Raw genomic sequence first — 13,113 nt, forward strand, 5'->3', positions numbered from 1 at the left:
TCTCTAGCTACAGAGCCCAGTGCACCGGTAACGTGGCTCCTTTGTGCACTGGCAGGAGATGCCAGCAGGCATTGGTCTAGGGAAGTGCTGTCAGGCTGGGGGTCAGAGGAGAGGGTCAAAAGGCTCCACGATGTGCTTCGAGTTCTAACTTGGCATTGCTTTTCATCACAGGAGAACTCTGTTTATTTTTCTTTCTTTCTTTCTTCTTTTTTCTTTTTTTTTTTTTTTTTTTGAGACAGAGTTTCACTCTTGTTGCCCAGGCTGGAGTGCAATGGCACTATTTCAGCTCGCTGCAACCTCCGCCTCCCGGGTTCAAGCGATTCTCCCGCCTCAGCCTCCCAAATAGCTGGGATTACAGGCATGTGCCACCACACCTGGCTAATTGTGTATTTTTAGTAGAAACGGGGTTTCTCCATGTTGGTCAGGCTGGTCTCAAACTCTCGATCTCCAGTGATCTGCCCACCTTGGCCTTCCAAAGTGCTGGGATTACAAGCGTGAGCCACCGCGCCTGGCCCTCTGTTTATTTTTCTACTTTCCCCTTGGTTCAGAGGGTTCAGGTTGCCCAGGTTTTATCAACTCTGGAAAAACTTCAGGTGGGGAGTTCATGCACAAATAAAAAAACACCAACATCGTAGTATCTTGCTGGAGTTTTTTTTTGTTTGTTTGTTTTTAAACCACCTAGTTCTTGGAACAACAGGTGACAGGGAATAGGAGAGAAAGGAAGACGACAAAAAGATCGCAATCCCCTCCCCATTCCCCCAGCTTCAAAACTCAGATGCAACGGGTGAATCATGCAGGCAGCTTGGTGTGGTGGGGGATCTTCAGAAGCAATAGAATCACGTGGAGCAGGCCAAGCTGAGACCCTAACCTGGCTCCACCACAACCCACCCCAGCCTGGGCTCCAGGGTCTGTAGGTGCAAGCCACCAGCTCAGCCAGGGGTCAGGGGAGGTGCAATGAGGGCCTTCTAGCTGTCCTCCCCACTTTTGTCCTCTTCTCCCCACCACCACCTGATGCTTTCAGGTGAAACCTGAGCCATGTGGCTACAACCACAACCCGTTTAATGAACTTCATTCACTCCCAGTCTCAATCGGGAAGAAAAAGGGCCCAGCTGGAAGCACATCCTGTCTCCTCCTCGGTGACGGTGGGGCTGGGCACAGCAACAAGGAAGGATATTGGAAGGTGCTGAAAAGGGAGAGTTCTCCCTTCTCCCCATTGGAGGGATCAAAGGCTTTATTTAATGTGGCCAAAGCAGATCACAGAGCCTCCAGGAGTGCTGGCTCCTCCCTGGCATCCCAGCCTCCCTCAGGCTCACAGGCTCACGTGGTCCCAGATTCCAGCAGGCCAGCCCCATGGAGGCTAAGATTGCATCCTAGGGAGCCAACAGTGGCTGCTGGAGGTAGCCCAACCTTGTCAGACCACATAAGGTTGCAGACACAGGCAGCACAACGGTGTGTTGAGGGGTTGGGGAGGGGCTTGGCAGTGATGCCTGGGCTTATTTCTTGGATTGTTATTTTGGTAAGAGGTGCCCTCAACATCTTGGATAACTAAGGCTGGGCCCTGCGTGGAAGAGAGAGCTGAACCAAAGGTTATGTGACCACACGATGCACCCCCATCTCTATCCGAGCCTATTTCTGCCATTGCATTTACCAAACTACTTTGACATCCTATCTTTCCTTGCCCTTCTTCTCTCTCTTTCACCTCTTAGAGGGCAAGACTGAGCTTTCTTTCCTGCCTTTGTATCCCATGCAGACAGTAAGCACTAAATAAATGTTTGCTTACCTAAATAGATTCTTTACAGCTTTATCATGATGCACGTCTGCGGGGAGAATCTCCCTGGCTGACAGGCCAAATCCCAGGAGTCCAGACAGAGCCTCCAGGCCTCTTCCTACCTCTTGCCTCTGCTTTTCTACACATTTTCCCAAAGGAGGCTGGGAACTTGCTCCACTGCTGTGCCACACCAATTAACAACAACAACAACAAAAAACCAGAAGCCATAGAGGAGGAAAAGTAGCAAAGGAAAAAAAAAAAAAAAACAGACAAGGAGGAATGAAATGTGCATGTGTACACATATAATACGAGTTAGCCTATCCCAAAGCCCCCTGGACAGAAACCAAACAGGAAATCGAGAATCATTACCAAATGCACTTCCCCGGCTCACCCAGCTCCCGGCCCCCAGGAGTGGGTCAAGGATGCGCAGACGCAGCTCCTGGGGCCTAAGAGCTCCGGGAGGGCGGAGCTTTGATGGATTGATTGGCATTTCCTTCCCCAGCTTCCGTCCTGACCTCTGGAGAGGGCTTCTCCATGGATGGCTGATGGGATGGGACGGAAGCCTCTTGTTGCGGACACTGCCTGGGAGGAGAGGGGCTGGAGCTTTGCCACTGAGGCCTCCCACGGTGCTGGAGCAGAAGGTGACCGGCAGCTGGCCTCCCTCACCCCACTCCACAGAGAGCTGTGTGATGGCCCAGGCTTTGAGGTCAAGACCTTCTGCTCTTAAGAAAACAGATTTGAAATTTTGGCATCAAAATAAAATATGTGCAGAGGAAATAAGTAACCCTTGGAGTGCAACGCAGGCCATAAGATTGAAATAAAATGTCCAAGCAGAAACCAGAGCTACGGTGGCCATAGGTTCAAGTTCATCCCGGCTGGGTCATTCCTTTTGCTCTGAGCTCTATGGAGGATTGAACCCTTGCTCGGTGCATTCTGCCTCAACAATCCATCAAGCTGTTTCTGTAAAGGGCTTGAGAGTAACTATTTCAGGCACTGTGGACCATCTCTGTTGCCACTATGCAGCTCTGCCCTTAGCATGAAAGCAGCCACAGACCATACATAAATCAATGGTTATAGCTGTGTTCCCATGAAACTTTATTTATAAAAACAGACAGCTGTTCAGATTTGGCTTGTGGGCTATATTTTACCAACGCCTGGCGTAGATCATGAAGACAACAGAATGATATAATGGTTCAAGGATATGGGCTTTGAAGTCAGGCAAACCTAGTTCAAATCTCTGTCCAAGACTTATTTCTGCTGTCATCTTGGGCAAGTCACTTAACTCAATCAAGCTCAATTTCCTCATCTGTAAAATAGGATAATAATGCCTGCCTCACCAGGTTACTGTGATGATTAAATGATCTAATGAATGTAAAGTGCTTGACACTCAATAAATGCTGGCTGTTAATCATTCTCATTATGGGGAGAATTAAGTAGAATTGAGGGGAGGTAATTTTGAGCCTTTTACTATTCTTAGAAAAGCTATTGTTACTGGAAAGCTCATGCACACCTGGGTAATGAGGGCCAGCAGTGTCTTTCTGTGCAAAAATTTATTTCCTACAATTTAATATTCCGCAGATTCACTGCATGCTATTAAGTCAGTGGTTGCATATTAGCATCATCTGAGAAGCTTTTTTTTTTTTTTTTTTTTTTTTTTTTGAGACGGAGTCTCGCTCTGTCGCCCAGGCTGGAATGCAGTGGTGCAATCTCGGCTCACTGCAAGCTCCGCCTCCCGAGTTTAGGCCATTCTCCTGCCAGCCTCCAGAGCAGCTGGGACCACAAGCGCCCACCACCACGCCCGGCTAATTTTTTGTACTTTTAGTAGAGATGGGGTTTCACTGTGCTAGCCAGGATGGTCTTGATCTCCTGACCTCGTGATCCGCCTGCCTCGGCCGCCCCAAGTGCTGAGATTACAGGCGTGAGCCACCGCGCCCGGCCCATCTGAGAAGCTTTTAAATCTCACTGCCCAGGCTGCAACCTAGACCAATTAAACCAGAAGCTCTGAGAGTAAGACACCCCCAGGCATCAATATAGTTTAAAGCTCCCTAGATGATTCCATTGTGAAGCCTAAGTGGAGACCCCCTGGGCTACACAGCTGAAAAGAACAGGGGAGAGTCCTCTTGTTCCTTACTACTCAAGGGTGGGTCCAGGGACCAGCACCATCAGCACTGCCTGGGAGCTTGTGAGATGTGCAGAATGGCAGGCCTCCAGCCCCAGACCTGCTGAATGTGAATCTGCCTTTTGACAGAATCCCCAGGGACTGGTGTGCATATCTAGTTTGAGGAATATAGCTGTTCCACAGGCGCCCAAACTTGGCTCATGAGCAGAATCACATGCAAAGTTTAAAAAATTACTAGACTTCAGGCCAGCTCACATCTGTAATCCTGGCATTTTGGGAGGCCGAGGCAGGTGGATCACTTGAGCCCAGGAGTTCAAAGACCAGCTTGGGCAACCTGGTGAAATCTGGTCTATAAAAAAAAAAAAAAATTAGTTAGCCAGGTGTAGTGGCACGTGCCTGTGGTCCCAGCTACCGGGGAGGCTGAGGTGGGAGGATCACTAGAGCCCAAGAAGTTGAGGCTACAGTGAACTGCGATCACGCCACTGCACTCCAGCCTGGGTGACAGAGCAAGATGCTATCTCAAAAAATAAATAAGACAAAAGAAAAAGTAAAATAAAATAATTTCTAGACTTCATCACCAACTCACTGAATCAAAATCATTGTTGGGTAGCTCAGGGATTGGTACTTTTCCCCAACATTTTATCTGAAAAATTTCAGACATATAGAAATGTTGTACCCACATACTTACCACCCAGATCCTGTGATTGTCGAGATTTTGCTACATGTGCTTTATCACAGATCTATGCGTTTATCCTTCGTTTATCTATCCATTAATCCAACTCATTTTTTCAATGCATGTCAAAGTAAATTGCAGGCATGAGGACACTTCATCTCTAAACACTTCAGTATGCACATCATTAATTTTTAACAAGGTCTGTAATTGATTCCTGGGCTGTGAACCCAACATCCTACCTTGGGCATTCAGGAGTTATTAATCTAGTGACACTCTCTCTGTCCTGAGGGGACAGTAGCTAAGACATTAGAGAACAGTCACTCACCACTCTCTGTATTCTATCTCTTAGTATTTAGTTAACAATGGCATTAAGTGTCTTTAGTCGTGTCTCCTAAACCTTCCCTGATGTTTTTCCTCCAAAGAAGTATCTCCAGGCAGAACACCCTACAGTCTTTCCACATTCCATTGGTAGAGACTAAGCGGAGTCTCCCACTGCAGTTATCAATTCTGCAGCCAACAACCTTAGAGGGGCTATATCATCTTTGCTTCTGGATTTTGGCATATCATCGGTCAGGGTGCAGCAATTTCACCTACACATCTGGCTTTCCCTCCATCTTGGGTTTTCTTTTGACAAGCACCTGCCTAATACAAAAATCCAAGCCCTGTCAGGGCTGATGTGAACTCTAATAAGAGAGATTTTTCTGGCTACGTCAACCCAAAAAGGAGGCTGACCCCAGGACACAAGGCAGGATCACTCATTCTGATCCACAGTTCAAGATCTTTTGGGAAAGAGGCTTATCATTCTACTACTGCACCCAGATTTTTTTTTTTTTTTTTTTGAGACAGGTTTTTGCTCTGTCTCCCAGGCTGGAGTGCAGTGATGCAATCATAACTCACTGAAGCCTCAGCCTCCCAAGTAGCTGGGCCTACAGGTGCAGACCACCATGCCCAACTCATTATGTTTTTAGAGATGGGGTCTCACTATGTTGCCCAGGCTGATCTCAAACTGCTGGCGTCAAGCAATCCTCCCTCCTTGACCTACAAAAGTGCTGGGATTACAGGCGTGAGCCACTGTGCCCAGCCTGCACCCAGCTTTTTAGGAATCTTCCAGAATCCCTGAGGTGGGGCTGCAGTTAGTACCAGTTCAGTCTGTATTCTTCTGCTCCTCCCCAAGGTACTTGGATAGCCGCCAACGCTCATGGGATAAATTAATAGGAGTTACTGCCCCTAAAGAATTGCCTAACCACTTCCAAATGCTCTCTTCCAACAGTCTGGGAGAGGGCTGTCACAGAGTCTGAACACACACAAGCCCCAAGACGCTCTATGTCACAGACAGAGACAGCTGGGTCACAAATAGTGTCATACATCAGCATTTCCACCTACAAACATGGAAAGACACATGGGTTCCCCACTTCCAACCTTGCTCACTATTTTGCAGACCACCCACTCTCTGTTTGCACGGGGCCTCTAACCTTGAAACCCGACACCCTCCTTTCAGGAGCCACCCATGTTTAAACAAATAAATACCCCAAAGTAACCCACTCCCTGTCGGTATTCAAATAAATGGCCCAGGAAGGAGGATGGGGGGAGGGGGACTCCTGGGCCTCCTATGCCACTGGCCTGCCACAGAGCATCCTTGGGCCACTGCTATGCACATGGCCATGTAGAGGGACAGCATAGGTGAGGGGAGAATTTGCTGTCACTGGAATTCAGGAAAGAGGAGGCAGAGAGATGGGTGGTGTCCAATCAAAGATGAAGGTCTGGCCCAGCAAGGTGGCTCACGCCTGTAATCCCAGCACTTTGGAAGGCCGAGGTGCGTGGATTACTTGAGGTCAGGAGTTTGACACCAGCCTGGCCAACATGGTGAATCCCTGTCTCTACCAAAAATACAAAAATTAGCCAGGCATGGTGGTCAGTGCCTGTAATCCCAGCTACTCGGGAGACTGAGGCAGGAGAATTGCTTGAGCCTGGGAGGCAGGGGTTGCAGTGAGCCGAGATCGCGCCACTGCACTCCAGCCTGGGTGACAGAATGAGACTCTGTCTCAAAAAAAAAAAAAAAAAAAAAAAAAAAAAAACTTTGAAAATCTTTGAAACACGTGCAGAGATTCTCTGTAACTCCCGGTTACTCAATCATAAGCCTTTAAATTCCTCTGGCCAGGGAGGGAGAGCTAAGAACCATTTGGTGGGTGGAGAGGAACAGGGATCAGTTATTTGATGAGTCAGAAACGCTTAAATGTAGTTCTGAGACTGCAGTTCTCACTCCTGCAGTGAGAAGGGGAGGGGGTTGGAGAGAAGTAGGAGAGGGACCCACACGTCCAAAAATCTCCTTGTCTCTGGCTCAGTGGTGAGAACCACTGAAATGTCTTGGTTTCATGGAATGTGGACAGCTAGGAATCAAGTCGCTTTGTCACGAGTCAGTTGGTCAACGGAGTTGCTACTATATTATTTAGGATATTTTAAAATCCTAAGAGGGATTTTAAAGCATAAGGAAGAAGATGACAATGGCCTGCTTCAGAGCTCTGGACAGCTTCCTATGAAGGAAAAGTAGGAGAAGAGATGCTCTCAAGGGTTGGCCTAGTCGGTTTATAGATGAGCAAGGAAAGTGTGAACTAGATTGTACTAGAAAGCTGGCCCCACCCCCCTAGTGTGTAAGGAAGTGAGGAGGAAAAAGGAGACCACGTTTCAAAAATAAACACAAACCCCAAAATAAACACTGTTAATGGAAGTGACTAATCAAGGGTGTGCTGAACTTGGTGGTTCTTGATAAGATACAGGAAGAAACGTACTTGGAAAAAATAACAGATCCCCCCCTCCCCGACCTTTTGGTAAATAAAGTGTTGGGGAGAAGGTGGGGGGATTAGGGTTCGGACTTGGTTCAACGCTGCAGCAGAGGTTAAAGACACAATTTCTCAACCTTAGCGCTACCAACTTTTTTTCTGTTTTTTGTTTGTTTGTTTGTTTTTTGAGACGGAGTCTTGCTCTGTCGCCCAGGCTGGAGTGCAGTGGCGCGATCTCGGCTCACTGCAAGCTCCGCCTCCTGGGTTTACGCCATTCTCCTGCCTCAGCCTCCTGAGTAGCTGGGACTACAGGCGCCCGCCACCGCGCCCTGCTAATTTTTTGTATTTTTAGTAGAGACGTGGTTTCACCGTGGTCTCGATCTCCTGACCTTGTGATCCGCCCGCCTCGGCCTCCCAAAGTGCTGGGATTACAGGTGTGAGCCACCGCGCCTGGCCTAGCGCTACCAACTTTTAAGGCTTGATCCAGACTTTGTTGTGGGGGCTTGCCTTGTGCCTTGTAAGTTTTTTTTTTTTTTTTTTTTGAGACAGGGTCTCACTCTGTCATCCAAGCTGGAGTGCAGTGGTGTGATCAGAATTCACTGTAGCCTCAACTTCCCAGGCTCAAGCCAACCTCCCACCTCAACCTCCCAAGTAGCTGGGACTACAGGTGCATGCCACCACACCAGCCAATTTTTTGTATTTTTTGTATTTTCTTGCCACGTTGTCCAGGCTGATTTTGAACTCCTGGGCTCAAGTGATTCACCTGCCACAGCCTCCCAAAGTGCTGGGATTACAGGCATGAGCTACTGCACCTAGCCACTGTAGGATTTTTAATAGCATCCCTGGCCTTTACGTACCAGATGCCAGTAGGACCCTTGCCCCTAGCTGGGACAACCAAAAATGTCTCCAGACATGTGAACAACCCCTGGATGGGAGTAGGGGGAACAAAATCACCCCTAGTTGAGAACCACTGATTTGTAATATGGGGCATAGCTCCTCTCAGTGAGAGATGGCTTACCATGACATAGGGCTCGGCCTAAGCAAAATTTGAGGCTAATTCAGCATCTGCACTGCAGGCCTAGAATTTGTCCTTCTGCAGCACTTCTCACTGTAGCCAGTTTTCCCTCTCCAGGGCCTCTGGCCGCTCTGCACTCCTGGCAGTCGGGGAAGAAACAATGAAAGGATGTGCCAGAGCCTCCATGCCCACCTCTGGCATGTATGGCTCTGTGGGACAGACCCAGCTCTGTGGGTGCAGGATGGGTGAGTAGCGGTGCCTTCCTGCAGGGGAGTGGAGAGAGAGCAGGAAACACCGTATCTACCTGGAAGCTGCAGCCCCGTGTGAGGTCCCAAGTCTAGTAACGTGAACCCTGGGGATGGGTTTCAACCCCCACTCACCCCATCTGGCCTGGCACCTGTGGGCATGATGTAAATCACAGCCCTGATTGTACGATGACTCAGCTAGAATGCACCCTTTGCAGTTGCCCTCATCCTCTCTCTTCATGTCACTGAAGAACAGAAGACCAGAGAGGTGAAGAGAAAGTTTATAGCAGCTAGCTATTTGAGTCAGGATGAGTTTCCTCTTACTGCTGCAACAAATGGCCATCAACTTAGCAGCTTAAATCGGGACAAACCTATTATCTTCAATTCTGGAGATTAGAATTTCAAAATGGGTCTCACTGAGTCGAAATCAAGGCATCAGCAGGGCTGCACTCTTACAGAGGTTCTAGAGGACGATCTGCGTCCCTGCCTTTTCCAGCTTGTTTAAAGGCCACCTGCATTCCTGGCCTCATGGCCCCTTCCACCATCTTCAAAGCCAGGACTACAGCATCTACAAATCTCTGACTCCCCTGCTTCTCTCTTAAAGGGACTGTTGAAATTACCCTGGGCTTAACCCAGAATTATCTCCCTGTCTCGAGAACCTTAACTTGATCACATGTTCATGGATTCCAGGGAACAGGACATGGGTATCTTTGGGGACCATTCTTCTGTCTACCACATGGACAAAGCCAATACTCAGCTCAGGTTTCCAATACCGAGTCCAGTGGGTTTTCTGCTCGAGATTGCACCAAGAGCAAGATCATTATGCACAGGATTGCACAGAAAAGCTGGCATTTTGGCTTTTATGGGAGGGGTCTTCTCAGTGGTCCTCCTTAAACAACTCCAATAAGAATCAGATATAAATACAAGAGCCTTCTCTTTTTCTTTCTTTCTTTTTTTTTTTTTTGAGACAGACTCTCACTCTGTTGCCCAGACTGGAGTTCAATGGCATGATCTCAGCTCACTGCAACTCCAGCCTCATGGGCTCAAGGGATCCTCCCAGCTCAGCCTCCCAAGTAGCTTGGACTACAGGCATGGGCCACCAAGACCAGCTAATTTTTGTTGTTTTTTTTTTCAGTAGAGATGGGTTTTGCTATGTTGCCCAGGATGGTCTTGAACTCCTGAGCTCAAATGATCCACGTGCCTCCGCCTCCCAAAGTACTGGGATTACAGGCGTGAACCACCATGACTGGCCCTGAGCCTTCTTACCACGAAGACAGAGGCTGAAACCTGTAGATGTCTACTAAGGCCGTCGGTCATGAAAGCAATTATTGCCAGCCAAGAAAGCCTTCAAGGCCCACCACAATCCAGATGGGCTAGCCAGGAACCTCCATGGTGTGAGCTGTAACATGATGGGGTTTTATTCAATGGAGGATTTGTCTACTGAAGGAGGGAGGAACACTTGAATGAGTCAACTCCAATAGTTCAACAAATGTTCTTTCAGACTCTGACCTAGGCACAGAATGTAAGGGAGAAGTAAGGACAGCCCTCTCAGCCCTGGGCCTCACAACCTGGGGCGGTGGGTGTTGCTCTCATTGTCTTCACTTTACAAGTGAAGAAACAGACTTAGATCACAAGGGCAAGAGCAAAGGAGTCAGAATTAAACTCAGACCTGCCTAACCCTACAATTTGACTCTTAACTGCGTCACTATTTGGAATTCCATGGGACCTGTATTAGTCCATTCTCACGCTGCTATGAAGAAATACCGGAGACTGGGTAATTTATGAAGAAAAGAGGTTTAATTGACTCACAGTTCCATGTGGCTGGGGAGGTCGCAGGAAACTTACAATCATGGCAGAAGGCACCTCTTTACAGTGTGGCAGGAGAGAGAATGAGAGCCAGCAGGGGAAATGTCACAGGCTTATAAAACCATCAGATCTTGTGATAACTCACTAGCACAAGAACAGCATGGGGGAAATCGCTCGCAAGATCCAATCACTTCCCGCTGGGTCTCTCCCACAGGAACTACAATTCAATATGAGATTTGGGTGAGGACACAACCAAACCATATCAGGACCCATTCTACAAAAGATATGTAGGAAGTGCTTCCTCAGGGGTAGAGGTGATTACTTCTACCTGGGGAAGGTTAGGGGAATGTTTATCAGGGAGATAGTGACACTAGCAATAGCTAACACATGAGCTGGATGTGTGACTCAGGCCCTGGGCTCTGAGAGTTACATATATTAATGCATACCTCCCTCTCCCACAAAAAAAGAAAAGAAAACCAGTGAGGTCAGTACTACTACAATCTTCAAATTATATAGGAGGATGCTGAGATGCAGAGATATGAAGTAACAGACTTAAATCACACAACCAACACGAGGTGGGGCTGGAATTGAGATGCTATCCCATCCCCTTCCTCTGAGTATTAGAAAGGCATCTAGGAAGGGTCTAATCCCGAGCTGGAAAGGCATCCATGGGCTCTCTGTAGGGGCTCAGAAGGGCTAGACAGCCAGCCAGCTGGAAAGCAATGCGGTATCTCATGCATTTGAACATGTACAGGTCACCAACAGCTGTGCACAAAAAGGACCCCAGCAGGAAGCCATCCACTGGCCCCTGGACCAACACTACCAGGATCTTATCTGTTAGGAGGGCCAGAAAAACAAAGCTCGTCAATGTGCAAGCACAGAGCTCTCTGGCTGCTTCCATTGGTCTCAAAGTTGCCTTGGCCAGGGGGGTCATTGACTATAGTCCATTTTAAGGAAGCGAAGAGACATCCAGGATGCCAACTGGGATCCAGGAGACAGAGCCACCTGTCGCAGGAGCTCCAGAGTGAGCCTTCATAGGGCCAATGGAAGCCACTCCTCAGACATCAGATTTCTCTTGCAAGACAAAGGCTAATGTAGGGAAGAGTTGTAAAAGACACTGTTTCCAGAAATCCTCTGACCACCCACAACGGCCTTGGCTTACAGAGTTTGCAGTGACCTAATCTGTATTTAGCAATGCTATCCCTTTGGTGGAGGAGGGTAAAGATTACCCAAATCCTGTAAGCAAAGCATCAACCACATCCTATGCTGTCTTCACTGACACATGCCACTGTGCTATCCAGGAATCAGGAGAATCACATCGTATGCCACTGTGCACCCAGGAAGCCTGACCTGCTGTGTCCTGAGTCTCACTCAACAATGCAGGCTACGGCGGCAGGTGTTCACTGCACCCGGGCTTTTTATTGGGTAGACTTGCAGAATTTAAAATCTCAGTTGCCTATCTCACCTTGAACAAGTGAAAATGGTTTCAGATGTTTCTGCCTTGCCCCATTTAAGTTTTCCCCAGCTTTGCTGAGCAGAGCTGGTCGGGACGTAAGGGATGGTTATGGGCAGTGGAGAGACAGGGAAAGGTGAGACCAGACCGCCTGGTCTGTCTTGCTCAAAGCCCTTACCTTTCCCTCTCCGTCTCCCCAACCCACGATTCAGAAAGCTGCAGCAGAATTGGCTTCCCCCAGCTGCCCTGGTGCATTCCTCCCCAACAATCTGCTTTCTACAAAAAAAAAAAAAAAAAAGTATTCTAAATAGAGCGGAACTGAGCATGGGGCCACAGCCCGGATGAAGTCTTCCTCCCTGGAGAGCCCAGCGCCTCACATGGAGGCTGGTCCACCCCCAGCGCCTCTTACTGAAAGCATTTTTGACCCGGGAGCACCCGACCTTGACTGAGTGCACAAAGCTACCACAAATGGATTTTGCTTCTGCAGCATTTTGCCTGGGCTGGAGCCTTCCTCCCTCCCAGGCATCCCAGATGCCTTCTCTGGTCTCCTCTCCTTGCATCTGCCCTTACAGGCATCTAGGGGATCCTATTCCAGGTGAGGACTCAGAGTTCTGCAGCAGTCAGAGTTCTCCAATAACTTGCCTAGTGAGACTGGATGGCTCAATTAACCTCCCTGGACCTCAGCATTCCCAAGACGGAGGCCTGAGAACTAGGACCACCAGCTCTCTCTCACAGGATTAGAGGGTTGAGTTATAATTTTTAAGTTACAGTCTCCTGTTGCTGTCAAGGAGGCCTGAGCACCAGTCTGGGGGTGGGTCCCTTGACATTCCTCCTTGATTCTGGAAAGGTCTACCCAAAGCTCATACCCACCAGGTGCACAGCCAGCAGCAGCTTTCTGGAACCAGCCATGGCACACACATGGTTCTGTGCATTTCACCCACTAACACACACATCCAGAATCATTCCAATGCCAGCCCGGTTTATTAATGAGGTTCTCACACCCTCTGGAATAAGCACGCTATCCTTCAGTACTCAAAAGACAGGGCTCCCAAAGGGGAGAGTGACTGGTGGTTTCTCTTTTTTTGTTTTGAGATGGAGTCTCGCTCTGTCGCCCAGGCTGGAGTGCAGTGGCCGGATCTCAGCTCACTGCAAGCTCCGCCTCCCGGATTTACGCCATTCTCCTGCCTCAGCCTCCCGAGTAGCTGGGACTACAGGCGCCTGCCACCTCACCTGGCTAGTTTTTTGTATTTTTTACTA

Source organism: Macaca nemestrina, chromosome 17 (genome assembly GCF_043159975.1).
Source record: "Macaca nemestrina isolate mMacNem1 chromosome 17, mMacNem.hap1, whole genome shotgun sequence".
In the NCBI taxonomy this organism is placed as follows: Eukaryota; Metazoa; Chordata; class Mammalia; order Primates; family Cercopithecidae; genus Macaca; species Macaca nemestrina.